This window comes from Salvelinus alpinus, chromosome 29 (genome assembly GCF_045679555.1).
Source record: "Salvelinus alpinus chromosome 29, SLU_Salpinus.1, whole genome shotgun sequence".
Taxonomy (NCBI): Eukaryota; Metazoa; Chordata; class Actinopteri; order Salmoniformes; family Salmonidae; genus Salvelinus; species Salvelinus alpinus.
The window spans coordinates 6,114,347-6,131,987 of record NC_092114.1 but is presented as its reverse complement, the minus strand read 5'-3'; the positions used below and the strand labels follow the sequence as shown (position 1 = coordinate 6,131,987).

Sequence of the window (17,641 nt, the reverse complement as noted above, 5' to 3'; positions counted from 1 at the left end):
GGAAGCATTATAACTATAGCTGTGTGAAAGAGGGGACAGAGAGGGGACATCAACTGAAGTTCCTGGAATCACAACGTCCCTGATGAGTGTGAAAGTCAGCTTAACCTGTCCCTACTACACCGAGAGTCACGAGACACAACACACACACACACACACACACACACACACACACACACACACACACACACACACACACACACACACACACACACACACACACACACACACACACACACACACACACACATACACACACACACACACACACAGTGACCAAAGAATTACTGGATAATGTTGTTTCACATTCCCAAGCACGTGTTGCAGAGAGAGCAGTGGGATCCAAGGTCTCTTGTTGTCCTTATCCAATCATCATGCAGCATGTTTGATTACAACTGGGATTTCCTCTACTCACTTCCTGTCCAAGTAGTTCCCATTGGATCCTTTCCCGCCATCCTCATCATAACCTTCCTGAATGATCCTGCATTCCCAAACTGGAACAGTCCCATTCCCTAACATTCCCAAACTAGGAACAGTCCCATTCCCTAACATTCCCAAACTAGGAACAGTCCTATTCCCTAACATTCCCAAACTAGAACAGTCCCATTCCCATTCACTAACATTCCCAAACTAGAACAGTCCCATTCCCTAACATTCCCAAACTAGAACAGTCCCATTCCCTAACATTCCCAAACTAGAACAGTCCCATTCCCTAACATTGCCAAACTAGAACAGTCCCATTGCCTAACATTCCTTATTCTCAAACCAATGCTTTCTGTCTGATACCTAAACATGAACCTCAACTCTCATACCATCTCCTCTCTTCTCTGGCCCCTCTTCTCTCCTCTCATCCATGTTCTCTCTTGTCTCCTCTCATCCATGATCATCTTGTCTTTCAGTTTCACATCTTCTTTTCATCTTTCATCACAAGAAAGTGTTTAGTCTCCCGAAAGAAAGTACAGAACATCCTTCCCTCTTCCCAGTGTTTTTAAATTATTTATTTAACTAGGCAAGTCAGTTAAGAACAAATTCTTATTTACAATGACAGTGGGTTAACTGCCTTGTTCAGGGGTAGAACAACATATTTTTACCTTGTCAGCTCTGGGATTTGATCTAGCAACCTCTCAGTTACTGGCCCAACGCTCTAACCACTAGGCTACCTGCCACCATGTTAAGTCATTCATTCATTATAGATTATTAAACTCTTATTCTAAAGGCCAGTGAACTAAAGAATGCTCTACAATGCTCTAAAAAGCACTAGAATGCTCTAAAAAGCACTAGAATGCTCTAAAAAACACTAGAATGCTCTAGAATGCACTAGAATGCTCTAGAATGCCATAGAATGCTCTAAAAAGCACTAGAATGCTCTAAAAAGCACTAGAATGCACTAGAATGCTCTAGAATGCCCTAGAATGCTCTAAAAAGCACTAGAATGCTCTAAAAAGCACTAGAATGCACTAAAATGCTCTACAATGCACTAGAATGCTCTAAAAAGCACTAGAATGCACTAGAATGCTCTAAAAAGCACTAGAATGCTATAAAAAGCACTAGAATGCTCTACAATGCACTAGAATGCTCAAAAAAGCACTAGAATGCTCTACAATGCACTAGAATGCTCTAAAAAGCACTAGAATGCTCTAAAAAGCACTAGATTGCTCTAAAAAGCACTAGAATGCTCTACAATACACTAGAATGCTCCAAAAAGCACTAGAATGCTCTACAATGCACTAGAATGCTCTAAAAAGCACTAGAATGCTCTACAATGCACTAGAATGCTCTAAAAAGCACTAGAATGCTCTACAATGCACTATAATGCTCTTAAAAGGACTAGAATGCTCTACAATGCACTAGAATGCTCTAAAAAGCACTAGAATGCTCTAAAAGGAACTAGAATGCTCTACAGTGCATTAGAATGCACAATTTTTTTATTTCGATTTTTTAAATTTCACCTTTATTTAACCAGGTAGGCTAGTTGAGAACAAGTTCTCATTTACAACTGCGACCTAGCCAAGATAAAGCAATGCAGAGCGATAAAAACAACAACACAGAGTTACACATGGGAAAAACAACCGTACAGTCTATAACACAACAGAAAAATCTATGTACAGTGAGTGTAAATGTAGTAAGATTAGGGAGGTAAGGCAATAAATAGGCCATTGATGCGAAATAATTACAATTACAATAATACATGCATTAAAACTGGAGTGATAGATGTGCAGATGATGATGTGCAATTAGAGATACTGGGGTGCAAAATAGCAAAAATAAATACATAAATAACAATATGGGGATGAGGTAGTTGGATGGGCTATTTACAGATGGCCTATGTACAGGTGCAGTGATCTGTGAGCTGCTCTGACAGCTGATGCTTAAAGTTAGTGAGGGAGATAGGTGTCTCCAGCTTCAGAGATTTTTGCAATTCGTTTCAGTCACTGGCAGCAGAGAACTGGAAGGAAAGGTGGCCAAAGGAGGTGTTGGCTTTGGGGGTGACCAGTAAAATATACCTGCTGGAGCGCATGCTACGGGTGGGTGTTGCTATGGTGACCAGTGAGCTGAGATAAGGTGGGGCTTTACCTAGCAAAGACTTATAGATGACCTGGAGCCAGTGGGTTTGGCGACGAATATGAAGCGAGGGCCAGCCAACGAGAGCATACAGGTCGCAGTGGTGGGTAGTATATGGGGCTTTGGTGACAAAATGGATGGCACTGTGATAGACTACATCCAATTTGCTGAGTAGAGTGTTGGAGGCTATTTTGTAAATGACATCGCCAAAGTCAAGGATCGGTAGGATAGTCAGTTTTACGAGGGTATGTTTGGCAGCATGAGTGAAGGAGGCTTTGTTGCGAAATAGGAAGCCAATTCTAGATGTAATTTAGGATTGGAGATGTTTAATGTGAGTCTGGAAGGAGAGTTTACAGTCTAACCAGACACCTAGGTATTTGTAGTTGTCCACATATTCTAAGTCAGAACCGTCCAGAGAAGTGATGCTAGTTGGGCGGGCGGGTGCGGGCAGCAATCGGTTGAAGAGCATGCATTTAGTTTTACTAGCATTTAAAAGCAGTTGGAGGCCACGGAATGAGTGTTGTAAGGCATTGAATCTCGTTTGGAGGTTTGTTAACACAGTGTCCAAAGATGTGCCAGATGTATACAGAATGGTGTCGTCTGCGTAGAGATGGATCAGAGAGTCACCAGCAGCAAGAGCGACATCATTGATGTATACAGAGAAAAGAGTCGGCCCGAGAATTGAACCCTGTGGCACCCCCATAGAGACTGCCAGAGGTCCGGACAACAGGCCCTCCAATAGAATGCTCTACAATGCACTAGAATGCTCTACAATGCATTAGAATGCACTAGAATGCCTTATAATGCTCTACAATGCACTAGAATGCTCTACAATGCATTAGAATGCTCTACAATGCATTAGAATGCTCTACAATGCACTAGAATGCTCTACAATGCATTAGAATGCACTAGAATGCCTTATAATGCTCTACAATGCATTAGAATGCTCTACAAATCACTAGAATGCATTAGAATGCTCTACAATGCATTAGAATGCACTAGAATGCCTTAAAATGCTCTACAATGCATTAGAATGCACTAGAATGCCTTAAAATGCTCTACAATGCATTAGAATGCACTAGAATGCCTTAGAATGCTCTACAATGCACTAGAATGCTCTACAACACATTGTAATGCATTAGAATGCCTTAGAATGCTCTACAATTCACTAGAATGCATTCGAATGCACTAGAATGCACTATAATCGTCTATTCTTCAGTTTTGGCCTCTCCTTAACTCCTCAGTTGTTCAGTATTCTGAGAAGGTTTTTCTAGCTGGCTTGAGTTCAGAACTTTTTTGTTGCTGCTCACTGCAGCACAGTCTCCTCCCTGCAGCACAGTCTCCTCCCTGCAGCACAGTCTCCTCCCTGCAGCACAGTCTCCTCCCTGCAGCACAGTCCCCTCCCTGCTGCACAGTCTCCTCCCTGCAGCACAGTCCCCTCCCTGCTGCACAGTCCCCTCCCTGCAGCACAGTCCCCTCCCTGCAGCACAGTCTCCTCCCTGCTGCACAGTCTCCTTCCTGCAGCACAGTCCCCTCCCTGCAGCACAGTCCCCTCCCTGCTGCACAGTCCCCTCCCTGCTGCACAGTCTCCTCCCTGCAGCACAGTCCCCTCCCTGCTGCATGCTGCTTCTTTCTCAATCTCCCTCTCTCCTCTTTCTCAATCTCCCCTCTTTCTCAATCTCCCTCTCTCCTCTTTCCCAATCTCACTCTCTCCTCTTTCTCAATCTCTCTCTCTCCTTCCAGCACGACCTCCATCTCCAGTCCTGAGAGATCGCCCACATTATCGGCACACACACACACCCACACAGACACAAACACACACACACCCACACAGACACACACACACACTCACACACACACAAACACACACTACATATTTTATTTAATTCCACTACATTTTCTTTCCTTTCCTTTATGCTCCAAACTCCTCTCCTCTCCTCTCCTCTCCTCTCCTCTCCTCTCCTCTCCTCTCCTCTCCTCTCCTCTCCTCTCCTCTCCTCTCCTCTCCTCTCCTCTCCTCTCCTCTCCTCTCCTCACTGGGACTACCCTGTGAAGGTAGAGGTAGGAGTTGGATAAATACATTCCTAAGTTCTTACATAGTTGGTTAAGCGATAAAAGGACTTTTGTGACCAAGGACAATTCGATTTTTGTAGGTATTTTTTTAATGTGAAAAACCTAGCAATGGAGAATGTTCTACCCTACAAGAGGGTTATACCAGTCAACAACTAGCTGGAGTTTCCAAGGAAACTGAAGTTCCCAAGGAAACTGAAGTTCCCAAGGAAACTGAAGTTCCTAAGGCAACTGTAGAAGGATATGACAACAAGTATTAAACTGTAGAGGGATATGGCAACAGGTATTCAACTGTAGAAGGATATGACAACAGGTATTCAACTGTAGAAGGATATGGCAACAAGTATTCAACTGTAGAAGGATATGGCAACAGGTATTCAACTGTAGAAGGATATGGTAACAGATATTCAACTGTAGAAGGATATGGTAACAGGTATTCAACTGTAGAAGGATATGGCAACAAGTATTCAACTGTAGAAGGATATGGCAACAGGTATTCAACTGTAGAAAGATATGGTAACAGATATTCAACTGTAGAAGGATATGGCAACAGATATTCAACCGTAGAAGGATATGGTAACAGATATTCAACTGTAGAAGGATATGGCAACAGGTATTCAACTGTAGAAGGATATGGCAACAGGTATTCAACTGTAGAAGGATATGACAACAGGTATTCAACTGTAGAAGGATATGGCAACAAGTATTCAACTGTAGAAGGATATGGCAACAGGTATTCAACTGTAGAAGGATATGGTAACAGATATTCAACTGTAGAAGGATATGGTAACAGATATTCAACTGTAGAAGGATATGGCAACAGATATTCAACTGTAGAAGGATATGGTAACAGATATTCAACTGTAGAAGGATATGGTAACAAGTATTCAACTGTATAAGGATATGGCAACAGGTATTCAACTGTAGAAGGATATGGCAACAGATATTCAACTGTAGAAGGATATGGTAACAGGTATTCAACTGTATAAGTGTAACGGTCATCTGTTGAAGAAGGATCGGACCAAAGCGCAGCGTGGTAAGTGTTCATGATTATTTATTTAAACTGAACACTGAGACAAAATAAAATGGAACAACACGAAACAATTCTGTCTGGTGCAGACACAAAACAGAAAACACTACCCACCAAGCATCGGTGGGGAAAAGCTACCTAAGTATGGTTCTCAATCAGAGACAACGATAGACAGCTGCCTCTGATTGAGAACCACACCCGGCCAAGCACAAAGAAATACAAAACGTAGAAAATGAACATAGCATGCCCACCCAAATCACACCCTGACCAAACCAAAATAGAGACATAAAAAGCTCTCTACGGTGATGGCGTGACAAGAAGGATATGGTGTAGAAGGATATGGTAACAGGTATTCAACTGTAGAAGGATATTGTAACAGGTATTCAGCTGGGAAAAACAGCCAAACACGAAGCAAAAAAAACATCAGTAATGTGTTTAGTCCTCCCACACTCACCATGTTTATCTTACATCAACATGAGAACCACACAGTCTCAAGGTTAAAAAGAAAAGCTCTCGAGGAAAGACCCACAAATATGCATTTCTTCTCTTTACGTGGCCAGAACATCCTTTCTCCTAATGTAGCCTACTATCGACTCACTCAGGGGTCCTCCCCCCTACTCTAACTCTCAGCCCCCGCTGTCAATAAACATGGCCATGTCCTCTATGAGTGTCATTGTCCAGCTCTGGATAGTGCAGCATATTTACCGACTGTTCGCTTTGGCAAACGACCAGACACAGATTTACTCAATGAGCCCTATGTGTTTTGGAGAGGGAGGGAAGGAGGGAGAGAGAGGGAAGGAAGGAGAGAGGGAAGGAAGGAGGGAGAGAGTGGGAGGGAAGGAGGGAGAGAGAGGGAGGGGGGGAAGGAGGGAGAGAGAGGGAGGGGGGGAAGGAGGGAGAGAGAGGGAGGGAAGGAGGGAGGGAAGGAGGGAGAGAGAGAGAGGGAGGGAAGGAGGGAGGGAAGGAGGGAGAGAGAGAGAGAGAGAGAGAGGGAGGGAGGGAGAGAGAGAGAGAGAGAGAGAGAGAGAGAGAGAGAGAGAGAGAGAGAGGGAGAGAGAGAGAGAGAGAGAGAGAGAGAGAGAGAGAGAGAGACAGAGACAGAGAGAGAGAGAGAGAGAGAGAGAGAGAGAGAGAGAGAGAGAGAGAGAGGGAGAGGGAGAGAGAGAGAGAGAGAGAGAGAGAGAGAGAGAGAGAGAGAGAGAGAGAGAGAGAGAGAGAGAGAGAGAGAGAGAGAGAGAGAGAGAGGGAGAGAGAGAGAGAGAGAGAGAGAGAGAGAGAGAGAGAGAGAGAGAGAGAGAGAGAGAGAGAGAGAGAGAGAGAGAGAGAGACAGAGACAGAGACAGAGAGAGAGAGAGAGAGAGAGAGAGAGAGAGAGAGAGAGACAGAGACAGAGACAGAGAGAGAGAGAGAGAGAGAGAGAGAGAGAGAGAGAGAGAGAGAGAGAGAGAGAGAGAGAGAGAGAGAGAGAGAGAGAGAGAGAGAGAGAGAGAGAGAGAGAGAGAGAGAGAGAGAGAGAGAGAGAGAGAGAGAGAGAGAGAGAGAGAGAGAGAGAGAGAGAGAGAGAGAGAGAGAGAGAGAGAGAGAGAGAGGGGGAGAGAGAGAGAGAGAGAGAGAGAGAGAGAGAGAGAGAGAGAGGGTGGGGAGTAAATTCCCTGGATGGCTAACGTGAGTAAACAATCTGCCCAGTTTTGGGAGGGAGGGAGGGAGGGAGGGAGGGAGGGAGGGAGGGAGGGAGGGAGGGAGGGAGGGAGGGAGGGAGAGAAGGAGGGGGGGGGTAAAAAAAGAAAACACCATTATAATAAACTAACAGTGGATAATTAGCATAACTGCATCATTCTCTATCCCCTGCTGTTGTTCTCATGTTACTGCTGCACTTTGAGGAGAAACAGAGAGATAAAAGCTCTCTCCGGTGACATGGGCTCCATCCTATTACCAGGCCCATTATCAATATGAAGGTCTGTTAGAATACAGTTCCAGTAACTCTTTATCAACATGACTGATACAGTCGCAATGGAGAGACACTAGCAGGAACGGTGGGCATTATCAATATGGAAGCCTGCCTGTCTCCGTATAGTCATACAGTATTTTCATTTCTAATCAAAATGGACTGGCCTCAGTCTCTATGGAAGGACTGTAGTGCCAGGAATGGGTAGCAAAAGATAATGGAGTCTGGCCTCCAGAGAAGGAGGGTTGGAGTCTGGCCTCTGGGGTAGGAGGGTTGGAGTCTGGCCTCTGGGGTAGGAGGGTTGGAGTCTGGAATAGGAGGGTTGGAGTCTGGCCTCTGGAGTAGGAGGGTTGGAGTCTGGCCTCTGGAGTAGGAGGGTTGGAGTCTGACCTCTGGAGTAGGAGGGTTGGAGTCTGGCCTCTGGAGTAGGAGGGTTGGAGTCTGGAATAGGAGGGTTGGAGTCTGGCCTCTGGAGTAGGAGGGTTGGAGTCTGGCCTCTGGGGTAGGAGGGTTGGAGTCTGGCCTCTGGGGAAGGAGGGTTGGAGTCTGGAATAGGAGGGTTGGAGTCTGGCCTCTGGAATAGGAGGGTTGGAGTCTGGCCTCTGGGGTAGGAGGGTTGGAGTCTGGCCTCTGGGGAAGGAGGGTTGGAGTCTGGCCTCTGGGGAAGGAGGGTTGGAGTCTGGCCTCTGGGGTAGGAGGGTTGGAGTCTGGCCTCTGGGGTAGGAGGGTTGGAGTCTGGAATAGGAGGGTTGGAGTCTGTCCTCCAGAGAAGGAGGGTTGGAGTCTGGCCTCTGGGGTAGGAGGGTTGGAGTCTGGTCCCCGGGGTAGGAGGGTTGAAGTCTGGTGTCTGGGGTAGGAGGGTCTCTGCCCATGTCTGGTCAAAGTCCGGTCAGAGTCAGGTCAGATTCCGGTACAGCTTTTATAAGATGGGTAACTGATGGTGTGTTGTACTGTGCAGTCATTGTTACTCTTAATGTGGTTCTCACAGAACAGGGAAGACTATCTTTCTCTCTTACACGCACACGCACACCCACACCCACACCGTACAATACACTACTTACAGTTAATAGACTGTTGGCCCAGCGATGACCACCTAGAAGTCTTCCTGTTCCTGCTCACACTAAAATAGAACATAAACAGATATGACAGAGCCAATGAAAAGACATGATACAGATACAGTTTGTTGCTCCAGACCAAACTTGCCTCAAATCAGATCCAGCCTGGACTACCAGGTGAGCTACATTGTTGCCCATATCATATCATTGATTTTCCATCAATGATATCAAGCTTCTTGTTTTAGTGTTTGATATTGAGTCTGTGTGCTTCTAAGGTCTAACTATAAAAAGAGGTGGACTAGTGTGTTCTCTGTCCACAATAGCACTGCCTAACTGAACTGGGACTTGGGTTGAGACTACAGCAGGCCTTTGTTACACTAAATGTATCAATAAGCCCCAGCTAGATAACATAGCTTTTTCCTCAGCCAGGCCAGCCATTAGGAAGAGGAAGGTCCCCCTTTAATTGTGAAAAGTACAAGAGCTACATGGTGTGGTGCACTGTGGGTAATTAGGATGAAAAATATCAGCCAAACACAGCTCCATGTCCCCGTCCCTCTGCCCACGCAAGGCTACCGACAGACAGGACACCAGATCCTGCTCCTTGGGAGGTGTCCATCCAGAGAGAGAGAGGGAGCGGGTGGGGAGAGAGAGAGAGAGAGAGAGAGAGAGAGAGAGAGAGAGAGAGAGAGAGAGAGAGAGAGAGAGAGAGAGAGAGAGAGAGAGAGAGAGAGAGAGAGAGAGAGAGAGAGAGAGAGAGAGAGAGAGAGAGAGAGAGAGAGAGAGAGAGAGAGAGAGAGAGAGTGGGGAGAGAGAGAGAAAGAATGAGGGATGAGGAGACAGAGACAGAGAGAGAGAGAGAGAGAGAGAGAGAGAGAGAGAGAGAGAGAGAGAGAGAGAGAGAGAGAGAGAGAGACAGAGACGAGAGAGAGAGAGAGAGAGAGAGAGAGAGAGAGAGAGAGAGAGAGAGAGAGAGAGAGAGGGGGGGGGAGACAGGGGGGAGATGAAGAGAACAGCAGGTAGATAAGGTCTTTCTCAGACTGGTAACAAGGTGTCCCCTCTCTGCAAGGAGACTCCACCTTCAATCACATTTCTCATCACATTCCTCCTCGGGGACCATAGGCCGTTGATGACCTCCTCTTGATATACAAACAGACAAATGGTTGTTTGTTTGTGTTCATTATCTTGTGTCTAGGGTTCATTATCTTGTGTCTAAGGTTCATTATCTTGTGTCTCGGGTTCATTATCTTGTGTCTCGGGTTCATTATCTTGTGTCTAGGGTTCATTATCTTGTGTCTAGGGTTCATTATCTTGTGTCTAAGATTCATTATCTTGTGTCTCGGGTTCATTATCTTGTGTCTAGGGTTCATTATCTTGTGTCTCGGGTTCATTATCTTGTGTCTAGGGTTCATTATCTTGTGTCTCGGGTTCATTATCTTGTGTCTAAGGTTCATTATCTTGTGTCTAGGGTTCATTATCTTGTGTCTATGGTTCATTATCTTGTGTCTATGGTTCATTATCTTGTGTCTATGGTTCATTATCTTGTGTCTAGGGTTCATTATCTTGTGTCTAGGGTTCATTATCTTGTGTCTCGAGTTCATTATCTTGTGTCTAGGGTTCATTATCTTGTGTCTATGGTTCATTATCTTGTGTCTCGGGTTCATTATCTTGTGTCTAGGGTTCATTATCTTGTGTCTATGGTTCATTATCTTGTGTCTATGGTTCATTATCTTGTGTTGATGAGTCCTATGCATAAGGCCTCCAGGGATGTTGGGTGGTGTTGCTGTTGAACGAAGGTCCTGTTTCCCATCAACACCTGACACCACCACACTGCCTCTCAGTGAGACTTGATTTAAAAACACAGATAATGCCTTCCTCTACAGGAAGTGTTACGACTACACTCATTTTGTTTTACAGCGCCATCTAGTCAAAGGGTGGCAGAGCTGCAGTGTGTGTGTGTTCCTGCAGTGTGTGTGTGTTCCTGCAGTGTGTGTGTGTTCCTGCAGTGTGTGTGTGTTCCTGCAGTGCTGTTATCCAGTGGTGTGAGATGAGGTTATTCCCTCCGTCACATTATACAGGAGCAGCGGCAGCAACACAAACACACACCCTGCAGTGCGCTGACCTGGGCCTGGACTGGACTGGCAACTAGGGCTCTGCTGCATCAGCACCACTACATGACCAAGGGACCGGGAACACACACACACACACACACACACACACACACACACACACACACACACACACACACACACACACACACACACACACACACACACACACACACACACACACACACACACACACACACACACACACACACACACACACAAGAACACACACACACACACACGGTCCTATCCTATCCTATCCTATCAGACTCCATACTGCAGACAGAAGCCACAGCAGTCCAGCAAGTCATCTCCCCCAAAAATAGTCAGCCTCAAGCTGGAGTCAACTACGTAGCTCTATGTTAGTGTCACATGACTTACAGCTGGAGTCAACTACGTAGCTCTATGTTAGTGTCACATGACTTATAGCTGGAGTCAACTACGTAGCTCTATGTTAGTGTCACATGACTTATAGCTGGAGTCAACTACGTAGCTCTATGTTAGTGTCACATGACTTATAGCTGGAGTCAACTACGTAGCTCTATGTTAGTGTCACATGACTTATAGCTGGAGTCAACTACGTAGCTCTATGTTAGTGTCACATGACTTATAGCTGGAGTCAACTACGTAGCTCTATGTTAGTGTCACATGACTTATAGCTGGAGTCAACTACGTAGCTCTATGTTAGTGTCACATGACTTATAGCTGGAGTCAACTACGTAGCTCTATGTTAGTGTCACATGACTTATAGCTGGAGTCAACTACGTAGCTCTATGTTAGTGTCACATGACTTATAGCTGGAGTCAACTACGTAGCTCTATGTTAGTGTCACATGACTTATAGCTGGAGTCAACTACGTAGCTCTATGTTAGTGTCACATGACTTATAGCTGGAGTCAACTACGTAGCTCTATGTTAGTGTCACATGACTTATAGCTGGAGTCAACTACGTAGCTCTATGTTAGTGTCACATGACTTATAGCTGGAGTCAACTACGTAGCTCTATGTTAGTGTCACATGACTTATAGCTGGAGTCAACTACGTAGCTCTATGTTAGTGTCACATGACTTATAGCTGGAGTCAACTACGTAGCTCTATGTCAGTGTCACATGACTTATAGCTGGAGTCAACTACGTAGCTCTATGTCAGTGTCACATGACTTATAGCTGGAGTCAACTACGTAGCTCTATGTTAGTGTCACATAACTTATAGCTGGAGTCAACTACGTAGCTCTATGTCAGTGTCACATGACTTATAGCTGGAGTCAACTACGTAGCTCTATGTTAGTGTCACATGACTTATAGCTGGAGTCAACTACGTAGCTCTATGTCAGTGTCACATGACTTATAGCTGGAGTCAACTACGTAGCTCTATGTTAGTGTCACATAACTTATAGCTGGAGTCAACTACGTAGCTCTATCTTAGTGTCACATGACTTATAGCTGGAGTCAAATACGTAGCTCTATGTTAGTGTCACATGACTTATAGCTGGAGTCAACTACGTAGCTCTATGTTAGTGTCACAGTGACTGGACTGGCAACTAGGGCTCTGCTGCATCAGCACCACTACATGACCAAGGGACCGGAGTCAACTACACAGCACTACACTGACATCACACGACTTACAGCTGGAGTCACACTAAGCAGCACTACATCAGCATCACACGACACACAGCTGGAGTCACACACACAGCACTACACTAGCATCACATGACTTACAGCTGGAGTCACACTACACAGCACACATGGTCCTATCACATATCCTATCGCTGGAGTCAGACTCCATAGCTGCTATGACAGAAGCCACATGCAGTCACAGCTGAAGTCATCTACGCAGCCCAAAAATGATGTCACATGCCTCACAGCTGGAGTCAACTACGTAGCTCTATGTTAGTGTCACATGACTTACAGCTGGAGTCAACTACGTAGCTCTATGTTAGTGTCACATGACTTATAGCTGGAGTCAACTACGTAGCTCTATGTTAGTGTCACATGACTTATAGCTGGAGTCAACTACGTAGCTCTATGTTAGTGTCACATGACTTATAGCTGGAGTCAACTACGTAGCTCTATGTTAGTGTCACATGACTTATAGCTGGAGTCAACTACGTAGCTCTATGTTAGTGTCACATGACTTATAGCTGGAGTCAACTACGTAGCTCTATGTTAGTGTCACATGACTTATAGCTGGAGTCAACTACGTAGCTCTATGTTAGTGTCACATGACTTATAGCTGGAGTCAACTACGTAGCTCTATGTTAGTGTCACATGACTTATAGCTGGAGTCAACTACGTAGCTCTATGTTAGTGTCACATGACTTATAGCTGGAGTCAACTACGTAGCTCTATGTTAGTGTCACATGACTTATAGCTGGAGTCAACTACGTAGCTCTATGTTAGTGTCACATGACTTATAGCTGGAGTCAACTACGTAGCTCTATGTTAGTGTCACATGACTTATAGCTGGAGTCAACTACGTAGCTCTATGTTAGTGTCACATGACTTATAGCTGGAGTCAACTACGTAGCTCTATGTTAGTGTCACATGACTTATAGCTGGAGTCAACTACGTAGCTCTATGTTAGTGTCACATGACTTATAGCTGGAGTCAACTACGTAGCTCTATGTCAGTGTCACATGACTTATAGCTGGAGTCAACTACGTAGCTCTATGTCAGTGTCACATGACTTATAGCTGGAGTCAACTACGTAGCTCTATGTTAGTGTCACATAACTTATAGCTGGAGTCAACTACGTAGCTCTATGTCAGTGTCACATGACTTATAGCTGGAGTCAACTACGTAGCTCTATGTTAGTGTCACATGACTTATAGCTGGAGTCAACTACGTAGCTCTATGTCAGTGTCACATGACTTATAGCTGGAGTCAACTACGTAGCTCTATGTTAGTGTCACATAACTTATAGCTGGAGTCAACTACGTAGCTCTATGTTAGTGTCACATGACTTATAGCTGGAGTCAAATACGTAGCTCTATGTTAGTGTCACATGACTTATAGCTGGAGTCAACTACGTAGCTCTATGTTAGTGTCACATAACTTATAGCTAGAGTCAACTACGTAGCTCTATGTTAGTGTCACATGACTTATAGCTGGAGTCAACTACGTAGCTCTATGTTGGTGTCACATGACTTACAGCTGGAGTCAACTAAGTAGCTCTATGTTAGTGTCACATGACTTATAGCTGGAGTCAAATACGTAGCTCTATGTTAGTGTCACATGACTTACAGCTGGAGTCAACTACGTAGCTCTATGTTAGTGTCACATAACTTATAGCTGGAGTCAACTACGTAGCTCTATGTTAGTGTCACATGACTTATAGCTGGAGTCAACTACGTAGCTCTATGTTGGTGTCACATGACTTACAGCTGGAGTCAACTACGTAGCTCTATGTTAGTGTCACATGACTTACAGCTGGAGTCAACTACGTAGCTCTATGTTAGTGTCACATAACTTATAGCTGGAGTCAACTACGTAGCTCTATGTCAGTGTCACATGACTTATAGCTGGAGTCAACTACGTAGCTCTATGTTAGTGTCACATGACTTATAGCTGGAGTCAACTACGTAGCTCTATGTCAGTGTTACATGACTTATAGCTGGAGTCAACTACGTAGCTCTATGTTAGTGTCACATAACTTATAGCTGGAGTCAACTACGTAGCTCTATGTTAGTGTCACATAACTTATAGCTGGAGTCAACTACGTAGCTCTATGTCAGTGTCACATAACTTATAGCTGGAGTCAACTACGTAGCTCTATGTTAGTGTCACATGACTTATAGCTGGAGTCAACTACGTAGCTCTATGTTAGTGTCACATGACTTATAGCTGGAGTCAACTACGTAGCTCTATGTTAGTGTCACATGACTTATAGCTGGAGTCAACTACGTAGCTCTATGTTAGTGTCACATGACTTATAGCTGGAGTCAACTACGTAGCTCTATGTCAGTGTCACATGACTTATAGCTGGAGTCAACTACGTAGCTCTATGTTAGTGTCACATAACTTATAGCTGGAGTCAACTACGTAGCTCTATGTTAGTGTCACATGACTTACAGCTGGAGTCAACTACGTAGCTCTATGTTAGTGTCACATAACTTATAGCTGGAGTCAACTACGTAGCTCTATGTTAGTGTCACATGACTTACAGCTGGAGTCAAGTACGTAGCTCTATGTTAGTGTCACATAACTTATAGCTGGAGTCAACTACGTAGCTCTATGTTAGTGTCACATGACTTATAGCTGGAGTCAACTACGTAGCTCTATGTTAGTGTCACATAACTTATAGCTGGAGTCAACTACGTAGCTCTATCTTAGTGTCACATGACTTATAGCTGGAGTCAACTACGTAGCTCTATGTTAGTGTCACATGACTTATAGCTGGAGTCAACTACGTAGCTCTATGTTAGTGTCACATGACTTATAGCTGGAGTCAACTACGTAGCTCTATGTTAGTGTCACATGACTTATAGCTGGAGTCAACTACGTAGCTCTATGTTAGTGTCACATAACTTATAGCTGGAGTCAACTACGTAGCTCTATGTTAGTGTCACATGACTTATAGCTGGAGTCAACTACGTAGCTCTATGTTAGTGTCACATGACTTATAGCTGGAGTACACTACGTAGCTCTATGTTAGTGTCACATGACTTATAGCTGGAGTCAAATACGTAGCTCTATGTTAGTGTCACATGACTTATAGCTGGAGTCAACTACGTAGCTCTATGTTAGTGTCACATGACTTATAGCTGGAGTCAACTACGTAGCTCTATGTTAGTGTCACATGACTTATAGCTGGAGTCAAATACGTAGCTCTATGTTAGTGTCACATGACTTATAGCTGGAGTCAAATACGTAGCTCTATGTTAGTGTCACATGACTTATAGCTGGAGTCAAATACGTAGCTCTATGTTAGTGTCACATGACTTATAGCTGGAGTCAACTACGTAGCTCTATGTTAGTGTCACATGACTTATAGCTGGAGTCAAATACGTAGCTCTATGTTAGTGTCACATGACTTATAGCTGGAGTCAACTACGTAGCTCTATGTTAGTGTCACATGACTTACAGCTGGAGTCAACTACGTAGCTCTATGTTAGTGTCACATGACTTATAGCTGGAGTCAAATACGTAGCTCTATGTTAGTGTCACATAACTTATAGCTGGAGTCAAATACGTAGCTCTATGTTAGTGTCACATGAATTATAGCTGGAGTCAAATACGTAGCTCTATGTTAGTGTCACATGACTTATAGCTGGAGTCAACTACGTAGCTCTATGTTAGTGTCACATGACTTATAGCTGGAGTCAAATACGTAGCTCTATGTTAGTGTCACATGACTTACAGCTGGAGTCAACTACGTAGCTCTATGTTAGTGTCACATAACCCAGTTCATCTGGAGACAAAAAATTACTTATAGCTGGATGCACACAGCTTTGTTTTCTCATCAGGGATCTGTAGTAATGACAGGAGGGGAATAAGTGCATAGGTCTACCTACACCTGTTATATTCGGCGCACGTGACAAATAAACTTTGATTTGATTTGATGTGTCAGGATTAACCACAATCCTGAGGGAGTCTTCTGATTTCACATCAACCCTCTGGCAATTCCATCTAATCACCTTTACATTTACATTCTATTCATTTAGCAGAAGCTCTTCCCCAGAGAGACAATTAGTGCATTTATTTGAAGATAGCTCGGTGAGACAACCATATATCACTGTCGTAGTATGTACATTTTTCCTCAATAAAGATGGGCAAACCTGTTTTGGTGATTTCTGGTATATCTTCAAAATAAATCAATCACAGCATGTTTTTGGACTGATTCAGCAGTTTTTCCTGATTAAGTACAAAACCATTGGAAGTTAATGTTAATATACATACAGTGTAATATATACATTCATTAAATATGGTGAAATAATTCAATATCAGAATATATATATATATATTTTTATAATCACATATATTTCTCACTAGTTTATCCATTTAAAGATTTAAAAAATGCTCTTACGTACAATTTAACTGCTTAGTGATTGAGCAGCAGCTCGTTCATTTATCTTCCCAGAATTCTAATAATAATATAAGCCGTTTAACAGACCCTTTTATCCAAATCGACTTACAGTCATTGCGTGCATAGATTTCACAGCAATATCTGTGCTATTAGGAAAAGACAAGTGAAAAAAAAGAAAATTGGGCGGGGAGGGGGGGGGGGGGGGATAAGACTGAGATGATAAGATAAGACTAGGGGATAAGGGATAAGGGGTAAGATTGAGATGATAAGATAAGACTAGGGGATAAGGGATAAGACTGAGATGATAAGATAAGACTAGGGGATAAGGGATAAGGGGTAAGACTGAGATGATAAGATAAGACGAGGGGATAAGGGATAAGGGGTAAGACTGAGATGATAAGATAAGACTAGGGGATAAGGGATAAGGGGTAAGACTGAGATGATAAGATAAGACTAGGGGATAAGGGATAAGGGGTAAGACTGAGATGATAAGATAAGACTAGGGGATAAGGGATAAGGGATAAGACTGAGATGATAAGATAAGACTAGGGGATAAGGGATAAGGGGTAAGACTGAGATGATAAGATAAGACTAGGGGATAAGGGATAAGGGATAAGACTGAGATGATAAGATAAGACTAGGGGATAAGGGATAAGGGATAAGACTGAGATGATAAGATAAGACTAGGGGATAAGGGATAAGGGATAAGACTGAGATGATAAGATAAGACTAGGGGATAAGGGATAAGACTGAGATGATAAGATAAGACTAGGGGATAAGGGATAAGGGATAAGACTGAGATGTCTTACTTAAGATAGTCTTTGAAGAGGTAGGGTTCCAGAGCCAGACGTTTGT

At 43.9% G+C, this 17,641-nt stretch overlaps 1 protein-coding gene across 8 annotated transcripts in view; it reads right to left on the bottom strand.

Moving 5' to 3' along the window:
- LOC139558594 (phosphoprotein associated with glycosphingolipid-enriched microdomains 1-like) overlaps nt 1-17,641 on the bottom strand; it is a 105,132-nt gene that overhangs the window by 69,961 nt on the left and 17,530 nt on the right. For 2 of the 8 annotated variants that reach the window (XM_071373813.1, XM_071373817.1), the window contains exon 2: nt 8,665-8,723. The exons of the other annotated variants lie outside the window; for them this stretch is intronic. The gene's annotated coding sequence lies outside the window, so the exon portion shown is untranslated. The remainder of the gene's footprint in view (nt 1-8,664; nt 8,724-17,641) is intronic. 8 annotated transcript variants of the gene reach the window in all.